The sequence below is a fragment of the Ursus maritimus genome, assembly GCF_017311325.1.
Source record: "Ursus maritimus isolate PB19 chromosome X unlocalized genomic scaffold, ASM1731132v1 scaffold_X1, whole genome shotgun sequence".
Lineage (NCBI taxonomy): Eukaryota > Metazoa > Chordata > Mammalia > Carnivora > Ursidae > Ursus > Ursus maritimus.
Window position 1 is genome coordinate 105167936 of NW_024423319.1, and position 12891 is coordinate 105180826.

General features: G+C 39.6%; 1 protein-coding gene across 1 annotated transcript in view; it reads left to right on the top strand.

The window, feature by feature from the left end:
* Positions 1–634: 634 nt before the first annotated feature.
* KLHL15 (kelch like family member 15) overlaps positions 635–12891 on the top strand; it is a 34292-nt gene continuing 22035 nt past the window's right edge. The window contains exon 1 of the mRNA XM_040633429.1: positions 635–1054. The gene's annotated coding sequence lies outside the window, so the exon portion shown is untranslated. The remainder of the gene's footprint in view (positions 1055–12891) is intronic.

The following is a 12891-nucleotide window of genomic DNA, read 5'->3' on the forward strand; positions in this document are numbered from 1 at the left end:
TAAGCGGGATCGCTGCAAGAAGACAAGCACCACCGAGCGTTCCCAGCCCCGACGGCGACGCCACGAGGGAAACCGCGTTGGGCAGGGCCCGCAGTGCAGCGCCGGGCCGCATTATTCCCTCGGTGGGGCCCGCCGGCGTGGCCGGCCTGAACGTGGGGCCCCGCGGGCGTGGGACAGCCCTGCCCCCACCCCGCTCCCACACCCGCTCCCGCTCCCCCGGCGCCGGAAGTGACGCGCGCTGGCTGAAACATGGCGGCATTGGCGCTCGACCAGGGGGAAGGTAAACACCCTCCGGGCCGCGGGCCGCGCGCGGGCCCCCTCGAGGCGCCGATGGGGGCCGAGGGCGCCTCCGAGGCCTGCTTTCCAACTCCCATCTTCCCACCCTTCGACCTCCCTACCCGCGTGCCAGGCTTCCGCGTTGCGACGACGGCGCATGGAGCCCCCTGCCGGCGGGCCCCGCCTCCCTGGGCCGGCCCCGGGCGGCTCCCGCGGCCCGCAGGGGGCGCGCGGCCCGGAGCGGCCCCTGGCTCGTGGCCCCGCACGCTCCGCCCCTTGCCCGCCCCTTTCCCGCCTTCCTCCACCCCCGGCGTGGGTGATCCTGAGGCTCGGCGCGCTTCGGGGCAGAAGCCCGGAGACGCCGTCGTCGACGCCGCTACCGCCGGCGCTTCTGCCGCTGCCCGCGGCCCCCCAGCCCTTTTCCCCGCCCGTGGCCCCGAATCGGCTCTCCGGCCGAGCCCCGCCGGGCGCCGCGAGGCCCCTGGCGTTGGCAAGGCCGGGCCCGGCCCCGACGCCGCGCCGCCTTGCGCCGAGCCCGACTGTCTCGACTCGCGACTCAGCGCTGTCTTCTTTCCCAGGACTGGTTCCGAGGGGGCCGCAGGCGCGCAGACTCGCCCCCCGCAGGAGCGTCCCGGCCCGGTCCGGGAGCGGCCCCTTGTAGAGGTTCGAGGAGCCTGCCGAGTGCCATCCCGGCGCCCGACCGCCCACCGCCCGGCCCGCCGGCCCGCTTCTTCCTGATGCAGACTGCCGTCCACTAGAGGTTGGACAGACCCCCGAGGTGCGTAGCCGCCCCTGGCCCTCCGGCCTGCAGGAGACCGGGCTTCGTCCGCGGCCCCGCGCTGGGCGCGGATTCGGTAGCGTTTTCTGCACAGACCCGAGTCAAACATTTGGTAGACGCCGGGACCTAATTTGTCTTTGAGTTTACTTAAATTGTTTGAAATATGATTTTTTTCAAGGAGGGGGAAAAAAACGGAAGAAGCATAATTCAGCCATTTTTTGCAGCACACAGCTGCAGGTACCATGATTATTTTCTCCCTAACCCGTTCCTTCCCTTTAAAAATTCTGTTTATGCCTGAAATAGAACTATGCGAAATGCGAGGCATAAAACGTGGAATCAGAAGGTCTGGGTTCGACTGGGTGACGCTGAGAAAATCGCTTACCGAACCTCGGTTTCTTATCTATGAAATCTAGTCAGTAATAGCCACATCACAGGGTAGTGAGGACTATATGAGGTCATATATGTGAAAATAACCTATAGCTGTAAAGTGTTGTAAAAATGCAAAGCAATTTTTTAAGTAACCCTTGCCAGAGTGGTTAATGTTGTAGTGGCTAACTGTTGCTGCCTCTTTTTTTTTTCCGGTATTATAAGTATAAGCAATAAGTATGGAATAGCGAAGCAGTGCTGTGGATCGACTAGATATATAATAGTCACGTTGCTTGGCTTTCTTCCTACGAAATGCTAACTGCTTATTTAAATAACGGTATTCTTTAATTCAAATTTAACGTTACTGTAGTGCTTTGCTTTTCATTTTTCTAGGCCGCTTATGCCCCTTTTCTTGGAATATTTATTTAACACTTGATGTTTAGTCTTATATACTTTACGAATTTATATTTATTTTTGTTGATCTGATTTAATGGTAACTTAGAAAATGGTTTTAAGATACATACTCTAATTTTAATGCTATTTTTCATGTCTAGGGAACAGGATGCCTGAATATCTCTACTAATCTGAAAATTGTTTTTGAAGAGCTTACAAATGCATTCAGATTTCTGTAATTCTTAACAGATCTAGAAATGTATAGAAATTTTCTACTTTTTGACAATGTAATAGTGTTTATATAATTCTCTTTTTAAATCATCACAACACTTAGTGGGTGCTTAGAACCAGTTTTTCAGTGGGAATTGGTGTTAATTTGCATTCTATTGCTGATTTAACTTAGGAGGAATAATAGAAGAGTAAATATTTGTGGTTTGAGAAATTGGATTTATTATTTGTCAGAACTAACGTGTGTAACAGCAGATCAGTATGGAATCATTTCTACTGGGTACATCAAAAATGTAGTATGGTTTGGCTTAAAAATGGTCCACAAAAAGTGAAAGAGAAGCATTTTTTTTAGTATATTGTTATTTTTAGCCAGCAAATGGTTTTTTGAGCTTTTTTCTGAAATGTTTTATTTTATAACCCAATACCAGTTGTTTTTTTGAGTATGTTTCTGTGTTTTGTAAAAAGGCAGAATAATATAAGCGGGCACGATTAAATTAGCAAATGGAAGAGCCTGTTTTAATGTGTTAGCTTTTATACATTGGACTTATCATTTGTCCTGAAGATAAAATTTTGGCAAATCACTGCTTTATTGGGAATTTCAAGGTTTGACCTTCTCTCTGCCTTGGTTTGGGTTATCTGGGGCTAAAATGTTGGAACCAGGGCTGGCTTGGCTTCATGGGTGATCAGAAGGGCCCTGAAGTTGGTGTAATAATCTGCATGTAAAACTGGCATTGTACAATATAAAGGTGAACAGTAAAATTCATGCTAATTTAAATTTTTAATTTTTCTTCACTTAGAACGCATTAACCAACAAATAAAAAAAACACCATGAGAAGTCGGGAGAGACCACAGAAGAAAGGAGAAAGCTTTTTATTTTAGTACCTTTAACGACATTTTTTTCCTGCTTTTGGACAAGAGGGCCCAAGTTTTCATTTCACTTGGGCCCCAAAAATTAGCTGGGCTGTTTTCAGCTTGCCCTTCACTTTGTAAATATTTTAAGAGTAAATAACATTAACTGGGAGAAGAATGAATATTTAGTTTGAGGGATTGAATTAATTTAGTAGCATATATTTCCTCTGAACTGGAATGCTGTAGTTGGTGTGGGGTTTTTTATTGAAGAGAAATGAAAGTCATTGGTGAAGCATTGTAGGATACTGGTTAAACATAGAGGGTCTAAAGTGGGGCAGACCCCAACTCCACCACTTAAGAATCATAGCCTTGGGCAAGTTCCTTAACCTCTGTGAGCTTTTGATTCTTCTCATCCTTAAATCAGGGATGGTTACAGAACATGGAGCTTACGAAAATTAAATTTATCTCTTCATCCAACAAATATTTATTAAGCACTTACTATGTGCCAAGTGCTGTTATTTCTAGGTTGTGAGGGATACAACAGTCAAAGCAAAACTGAAAAAAAGAAAACCCATAAAAAGCAAACTAATTAAGGAAAAGAGACTGTTACCTCTATTTTAATATACTTTAGAGAAAAATAAAGCAGAAAGGGAAAGTGAGGATTTCTGGTTGTGGGAGTGGGTGAGGTTTTTTTGGTTTTGGTTTTTTGGTTTTTGTTGGTTTTTTTTTTTTTTAGAGATAGGGGTTTGGGAAGGCCTCGCTGAGATGACACAGGAGTAAAGACTTGAAGGAAGCCCTATATATCTGGAGATGTAGTGATCCAGGCAGAGGGAACAGCGAGTGTAGAAGCCTTAAGGTGGGTGTGTGGTTGGTTTTCAAGAAACAGAGAAAGAGGCCAGTGTATCTGGGGCAGGGTGAACAAGGGGGGAAGAGTAATAGGAGATAATTATTATTACCATCTTAAGAATCGTTGGAGGGGCTCTCATGGTTCTTCTTTGCTGTGGGTATATGTTGTACTGCTACAGGTCCAAAAGTGGAAGGCCTTTTCGGAATTAGAAATTTTTACTTTGGAAGAAACTAGAAAAGGCAAGGTATTTCCTCAGATACTCTGTTTTTAATATAAGGCCTTCGAAGCTCATCTGGCTGAATCATTGAAGCAAATAACAACAGATAGAAAATTTATTCCATTGTCTCTGGTAAAATCACTGAATTTAGTTAATGGTTTTACATCATTTAAAGATTTGCAGTAAATCTGTATCAGAACATCAAGACCTTCTGAAAGATTTAGTTTGTATAATTCTTAGAGAGAACTAGGATGTTGACATTATAATGTTGATGATTTCTTGTTAGGATATAGCTTAGAAGATTTGGGGTTTTATTCCCCAATAGAGGCTTTTCCTAGAATTCTCACTGGATCCAATCTCTAAAGGCTAGGGAAGCTGTTTTCCATGACATCACTCTTGGACTACTACTGCTCGTACTGAGGGATAGTCAGAGGAACATTAAATGAAAATCTAATGGAAAAAAAATAGCATTGAAGCAGGAGTAGTTTTTTTTCTTGCAAGGTTTCTTGTATTATAGAATGATTAAATGCTAAACATACCTGAAAAGTGAAGTAATTTGGATAATAGTGCCAACCTGGGGCTGGAGAACCCAGAGCCTTCCTAAAAGCTTAAACGGTTATTTGCAATTTGGTACTGAGTTATAAAAACATTTAGATAGACAAGAATTTCCAGTATTAAACAAAGTTATGCAGCTTTTCCTCCCATGTTAAAATGAGTTGTTTCTCAATTTGAATAGTGTATCCAAGAGTAAAATGACTGCTAATAGAGCTAATACAGTGAGTCCTTTTTTAAAATTTTCTTGCCTTTTATTTATTTTTTAAAAAATATTTTGTTTTTTTGACAGAGAGACAGCCAGGGAGAGAGGGAACACAGGCAGGGGGAGTGGGAGAGGAAGAAGCAGGCTCCCAGCAGAGGAGCCTGATGTGGGGCTCGATCCCAGGACCCTGGGATCACGCCTTTTAGATTGAGAAGTTAGCCACTTTGAGATTGCCAAACTTAAATTTTTTTCTTTATAAGTTACAGAAATGGTGAGAAACTTTATGACTCAAATTAATTCTATTTTTATCCATAGTAAGCCTTGCATTTTCTTTTCAGTGTGTGAGTATGGGATTTTCTTCTTTAGGCACCAACATTGGTAAGCTACAGTTTGAGGATGAAGGTAGTATGAAATAATTTAAATTTTTCATTGAAAATAAGTATACCAAGCTCTGAGAATCTAGCTTTTGTTCCGAATGATTTAGGATTTTGTATGAATTTTTAAGGACCTTTGGGAGGAATGTGAAAACATTAAATTAATGCTTATGGCATAAACATGGAGGTTAATTTTGAAACATCTTCTATTTAATTGCCTAGAATTTTACCTTCAAATCGGAATGGCAGCCTTCTAACTGAAAAGGAAGCATTTAATTTCTTTGCCTTTAATTTGCTGTCCAATTTTACCCCCACCAGACTTCTTTCTTTACTGGTCACTAGAGAGTTTGAACCATTAAAAATTTCTGTGATATAAATAGCTAATAGTCTTCCAGGGCAGAGGTAGGAAGAGTATGTTTTATGTATACGTGTGTGTTGTCATTGATCTCTTGATCATACCATCACTGGTACTGAAACCTTTTGGTCTCTAGACCTCATTATTGTCTTACATATTCTGGAGATCCTAAAGAGCTTCCGTTTATGTGGGTTTTTTCCGTTTATATTTACCATAATAGAAATTAAAACTGGAATATTAAAAAACCCATTACATGTTAATCTAAAGAGCATTTTTGATGAAAATTAAATGTTTTTCAAAAGCATACAAAACTTGGTAAGAAGACCTGATTTTTACCTTTTTGCAGATCTAATTAATGTCTGACTTAATGGAAGACAATGGGCTTCTTATCAGCTTCTGTATTTAATTTGTTACCATATCACACGTGTAGCTTCTGGACAATACTAAAGAATGAAAGTGAGAAAAACAACTTTTAAAATTATTACTATGAAAATAGTTTTGACTTTGTGGAGTCCTTTTAGGGGACGAGGACCCCATTTGTCCCTGGACTACACTTTGGAAATCGCTATACTAATCATTCTTATGCGTAGAAAAAATGAGGCTTTCTTTTTTTTAATCAGCGCCAAGTTGATGAAACAAGATAAATTCTTCAATATTTCTTTCCTAGTAGTATGAGTATGTCTTGTCATTTAAATTGGTTCCACTTTTGAAAAAAAACCTATTTGAAATTCTGAAGGCCAAGTTTAGAACATATACATATGTGGGTTTATAAAACATGATTTCCTTTAATCTGATGATCCGTATTGAAAAGTGACGATACAGAATTTCTGTACATTGAACATTTTGTATGTCAGTAAATCTCTCTCTCAAAGCCCCTTAACGGATTTTTTTCACCAGCCCTCATTGATTTATAGTTCTTATTTGAGCTTAGTTTTACAGTGATTCATTTTTATGATTATTTACTTATTCCATAAATTGCTATAAATCTTACAGAATTCTTATGCATAAGTTTTTGTATATTTTTCTTTTTGTATCACATTTTCCTTTTTCTAATTATTATTTTTTATTTGCTTGTATGTGTGTTTTGTGTTTTTATTTTAAGCCTCACTTTTTTTTTCTTTTCTTTGTAGCTTCCAGGGTATGGATTGTGAACCAAGTTGGTTTTGTTTCACGTGTTCATTTGTGAGTTTGGTCGTTTGATGCCTTAAGCATTGATGTTGTAGATCTTTGCTGTCCAATAGAATGTAATACAAGACACGTGTAATTTTAAATTTTCTCATAGTCACGGTTTTTTTTAAAGTAAAAAACAGGTGAAATTACTTTTAATATATTTTATTTAACCCATTGTATCCAAAATATTGTTTCAACGTGTGATCAGTACAAAAATTTATGAGATAATTTACACTTTCTTTTTTGTACTAACTCTTCAAAATCTGGCATCCATTTTATACTTACAGCACATGTCAGTTTGGACTAGCCACATTTCAAGTGCTCCCTAGCCCTGTGACTAGTGGCTTATGTATTGAACAGCACAGATGTAGAGAGTAGCTACTCTGGTTAGGGCAGAAAAACTTGAAGAGCCCATAAAAGCTAGAAAATTATACTTGTGTGATGAGAAAAAAATGAAAAATAATGCCATTGTAAAATGAAGTCCAGTGTTTTGACTACCAGTACATCTCCTAATCTCTTATAAACTTACATTGTGATAAACCCTAGGGAGATGTGGGATCTGTAGGGTGATTTTGAGGGATATCAAGTTCCTTTGGTTTAAAGGAGCAAGAGGCAAGAGTTGGACAATGAAAGCCAAGATTGAGTGACCTCTGGTGGAGTGCCTTGCTCTGGGCTAGGCATTTAAGTGAATTCATTTAATTACCACTGCAACTCAATAATAAGGTGGTGATGATAATTCCTAATGTGTGGATGGAAACTGAAGTCAGGAAGTCAACTGAAATTCTCCAGGTCACACAGTGGTAAGTACTAGTGAGCACTCTTAATTTCAAAAGTTTTGTTCTTTCCAACAGAATACAAATTTCTTTGTATTTTTTGCAAATCAGATTCTAGTTTTATCTCTATTTCTAACTAGTTGTATGACCTTGAAAAATTTCACCCATCAACCTTAGTGTCTTTATCAAGTTAGAGTTGGCCTGGGTCCTAAGAGACTTCACTGATAAGGCAGGTTGGGGTTTGAAGGAAGTGCTGTGGCTAAGGAGTAGGGTTTTTCCAGAGACAACCAGACTTTTAAAGGGTCAGGTCTATTATATTGGTTCCAGTGGCACCAACTGAAGGGGCATAATAAGCCCTAACATTATGGTGTCCTTAAGGGCCACATACTGTTCTCAAATCTTTATGTGTATTAATCCATGTAATCCTCACAGCAACCTGTGAGGAAGGTTCTACTGATATTGATGTTGCTTTTTACAGATGAGGACCTTAGAGCACAGAGAGGGTAAATAGCTTGCCCCAAAGTCACAGAGCTGGTAAGAGAAAGAACTGGAATTCATACATGGCACCTGACTCCACACCTGTACTCTTTAACTCACTATTTCCATTTAGAGATTAAATGTTGGTCAGTTAATCACTGAGTATTTGATCATTTTCTGCTTATACACATGCTTCCCATTAAAATGTAAAATACTGCTGCTGCTCTAAAGCTGTTAGTCTTACTGATAGGTGCACCAAGCTTTTTCATGTAGAAAAGAATGATATGTCCCAGCTATCACAAATTAGTTTTAGAAGTCAATTTAGATCAAGTAAGCTTGACAAATGCATTGCTAAGACTTGAAAAATAACTATAGTTTATTTCGTCTGCGTGCCTGCGTAAGTGCGTTATACCTCTGTAGAATAAGTGAGAATTTCATGACTAAAAATTTTGAGTTCATCGTGTTAAATGTTCTCAATTTTACAGATGCAGAGATAAGACCAAGAAGGTTTGGTAACTTAAAGTGTAGCAATTTCTGTCCTAAAACTATATTAGTTAGGAACCTTGATTATAATACAAGGAAAAAACCCACCTAAGGTAGTAAAAATGGAATTCATTCTAAGCATGGAAGGATTTCTCTTAGAACTCAGGGGCAGGAATAGAGCTGGGCCTAGCAACTGAGAAAATGAAGGTGTTGGGGGCACTCCCTGTCTTCTTGTCTTAGCTTTATTCTTTCCCAGTTCACTGGCTTTCTGTGATACTCAGCCCGCATGGCAGGCAGAAGTTGGTGCCCACAGCTGCTCTTTGACATGTTCCAGCTCCAGTCATATGCAGTCAGTGCACATCTCTTTTTCCGTTTTCTCAATTCTTGACGAGAGAGTTCATGTTGATTCCTATTTCTCACCCGAGTCTGACCTTAGTGACTGGACAGGATCACAGAGTGGAAGCCTGCCTGCTTGGAGTCCCCCTTAGTGGGCTGGGTGCCCAGAGAAGTACAGGTGCAGTCCTTATATTTTTAGGGTCTTTTGACTCCCAGTTTACCATTCTCCTTTTCTTTTTCTTTTTTCCTTCTTTGCCCTATGATGTTTCAACCATAGGAAGTATCAGGAACCTAGATTGCTTCTTTTGAGAAAGAATCGTTTCTCCTTTTATTTTTTTTAACTGTTAATTTTTTTATTCAAGTACAATTAACATACAGCCTTATATTAGTTTCAGGTATACAGTATAATGATTCAGCAATTTTATACATTTCTCAGTGTTCATCAAGAGAAGTATACTTTTAATCCTCTTTATTTCACCCATCCCCCCCCCCCAACTTCCCCTCTGGCAGCCACCAGTTTGTTCTCTGTATTTAAGAGTCTGTTGTCTCCTTTTTTCCTTGTTCATTTGTTTTTAAAATTCTGCATATGAGTGAAATCATATGGTATTTGTCTTTCTTTGACTTAACTTTACTTAGCATTATACCCTCTAGGTCCGTCCTTCTTGTTGCAAATGGCAAGATTTCATTCTTTTTTTCTTTTTTATGGCTGAGTAATATTCTGACGTGTGTGTGTGTGTGTGTGTGTGTGTGTGTGTGTGTGTGTGTGTGTGATATAGCTCCACATTATTTATCCATTCATTAGTCAGTAGACACTTGGGTTGCTTCCGTATCTTGGCCATTGCAGATTGGTATAGCCACTATGGAAAACAGTATGGAGGTTCCGCAAAAAATTAAAAATAGAATTACCATATGACCCAGTAATTCCACTTCCGGGTATTTACCCAAAGAAAATGAAAACATGAATTCAAAAAGATAAATGTACCTCTAAGCTTATTGAAGCATAGTAATTCCTTTTAAAAATTTCCTTTAGATGGAACCTTTTTTCAGGAAGGTAAATAATAGCTGTTTGAGACTTTATCAGATAGTGATAGCTGTTGAATAGAGAGGGTTATTTTGACAGTAAGCGAAATATATGGTATTTTAGGCACTATCAAAATAACAGATTAATAAAACACAAAGCAGTCTACTCTCAAGTATATGAACGCTAATGTCTAGTCTTGTACTACCGACTCTCCATTAAATGTGACCAATATCTTGACAAGTCAGAGTGATAATTGGTGATCCTGAGAAAGATAATGAAATATCAAGTATTTCATCTGGTTTAATTTATTGTGTTTTTAAATTCCAGTTATTTTGAAAATTGATCATTAGCGTGATGTGGGTAGTCCTCTATTAACCATAATGTTTGATTATTCAGATACCACACTGTGTGAGTTCCTTTTGTTCCCATTATGCAGTGGTGTACATATGCCTCATATCACTTGGAAAATTCTAAGCTCTAATTCTAATTTTACCTTTAAAAATAATTCAGGGTAAAAACCTTAATAGTTTATTTAATTTTGAATGTATTAGTAAAGTTGTTCTGCCAAGCATTGCTTACAGAGTCTAAAATATTTTATATCTCTTTTCCAAATGATAAACAGCCCTCTTGTGTTCTGCTTTTCCAAAATGAAAGTATAGCTTTTGGATTAATGGAGTACTGATTAAAAACTTTATAATAATTTTACCTTGTGCATACTTTGCTGTCTTAGGTAAGTAAACATGTCGTTTAATCAGTAAGACTTGAAGGTAAGTTAGGGACAAACTGGGACAAGAAGCACCTAGAATGCCTCTTGGTAAGATGGAGAATACGGAAGATAGAACTGATTGGGAGAGGGTAGAATTATGACTATTTTTAGACATGATGATTTTGAGATCCCAGTGGGGCACCCAGAAGTATCTAGCGGACCATTCACCATTTGGACAGAGATGGTCAAGGTATTGGTAAAGGTACGTGATAGGAGAAACCATGGGTTTAGATGAAGTCATTTAAGGAGACATAGTGTTTAGATGAGAAGAGAAAAGGTCTGAGAACAAAATTCTGGGAAACACCAGTGTTCATTCAAGAAAAATGAGCCCAGGGAGGAGATTGAGAAATAAGCAGCCCAGGAATAGGAAGACAATTGGGGAAATAGTGTCATGAAGCTGAGCAAGTGATAGCCCAGGGAAGAAGTCATGCTGCAGAAGGATTCTGAGAAATAGGGACTAAGATATAATCATTTGATTTGGCAATTAAAGTTTTTTTAATAGATTTTTTAAAATGAACTTTCAAAACAATAGTACACTTTTGTGGCAGGTAGATTAGAAAACACAGTTTAGCAAAAGGGAAAAAAATAGAACTGCTTGATATTCTACCATCCTGAGATAACCATTTTTAACATTATGGTATATTATCCTTTCAGACTTTTTTCTTTCTCATTAACAAAGGGTTTTTTTTAAAGATGACTTTAGACTGGGATAACTGCTGAATCAATGGGTTAATAGGTCAAGAAATTAAATATAGGGTGTCACAGATAAAATATTGATGAAACAAAGTAGAAATATACAGTGATAGCCTACTCACAAGAGTGGAGAAGTAGTGCTTTTAGCATGGCCGTGGAAGCTGCCTTTTCACTGCCACATCAGAGGGCTCTGCCAAATCCAGGGTGCAGTGGGGATTCCCGAAAGTCACATACCTCCATGCGTAACATCATACCTGGCGCACACGGAGACGCTCTTGCAGCAAGTAAAGGAGGAGGCATTGGAAATAGAGTGGGGAGATTGCAAAGGAAAGAACCTGGGAGATTGGTTGTAATACCAGAAGGTCTAAGCTGGAGAAGGACGGAAAGTAAAGTTTGGAAATGATAGGCCAAGTGAAAAGAGGGGCGAAGGTTAAGCCAGAGTGAAAAGTTGACAGTTTAGATTTTGGATGGGGACCGATTTTAGACTGGTGAGATCTAGCAGGTATGGGAATATAGTTTTAAAATGGGGGGAGGTTGTAGGAGTTGAGGTGGCCAGGAAAATTGGACTTCATAAGTTTTGTACGAGTGATCTTATGTGAACTTTGAAGAGGTGGAGAACACGAGCCTTAGCCAGGTGCCGAAGTTGTCCGTGAATGTGCGGGCAAGAGTCCTTGATCGGGATGTGGGTATGTGATCAGTGACAAGGAGCAGTAGAAGGTGGATTTTTATCTGAGTGAAAGGCCATGTTTTAGAAAAAGGACAATAGAAACCTAAAAGAAGTCTTCGAAAGTAGGTTTAATAAGCTATAGAAGAATATTTGTTTGTATTTAAATCAGGCTGTAGAGATTGTGGCCAGCAGGAGCTGGCAGGGGAGTTTGTCTGCACTGAAGCGAGGCTCCACAGGGCACAGAGGAAACGGTAGGGAGGGAATTCGGGATGGGAGGAGGCCCCAGAGCTGTGTGAGGAGGAGAGCAGAGGAGAGGGGGCCCTTGGCCTGGCTGGCTAGGTGGGATGGAGGGCAGTTGTGTGAAAAGGAGAAAATTACTTTGCTTCATAAACAGTCCAATAAACTGAATTATTTATTCTGTTTAGGAGATCTAATTATCATTCCACTGTCTTGGCTTCGTTTCTCTGATATGCAAAAATATGGTTTCATTCTCTTCAAAAATTATATATTTATATTTTAAATATAGAAGCAATGGGTGATCTTTGTTTTTTAGAACAAGGTTAACGAGGTAAGTAAAAAGAAAAAGGGGTAAACCTCCGTTTCTTGAAATCTTACTACCCAGGGATATCATTTTGGTATATATTCCTCCAGACTTTTTCTCATCTCAACATACACATGTGTATTTAATTTTGGAAAATACTCCGCGTGAACTGCAGTTGTCTGCTTCATTTTTTTTTCACATAACAATACCTAATAAACATCCTTTGTCAGAATAGGTAGATTGCTTCCATCGTTTTTAGTTGTAATAGTACTCCATTAGAGAACTACACCATATTTATTTAATAATCTGTTGTTGGGCTTTTGAATATTTTCCAGTTTTTTATTATAAGTAAGTCTAGAAAGAAAAATCTTGTGTGTACAGTTTGGCATATTTATCTGATTATTTCCTTTGGGTAAGTTCCTAGGTTTTTTTCAAGGTCAACAGTGGTACTTTTTGGTTTGATTTCTTTTACGTTGCTTTTTCTCATAATTTAACATTTGGCTGAAAAATCCTTTTTGTGTTGA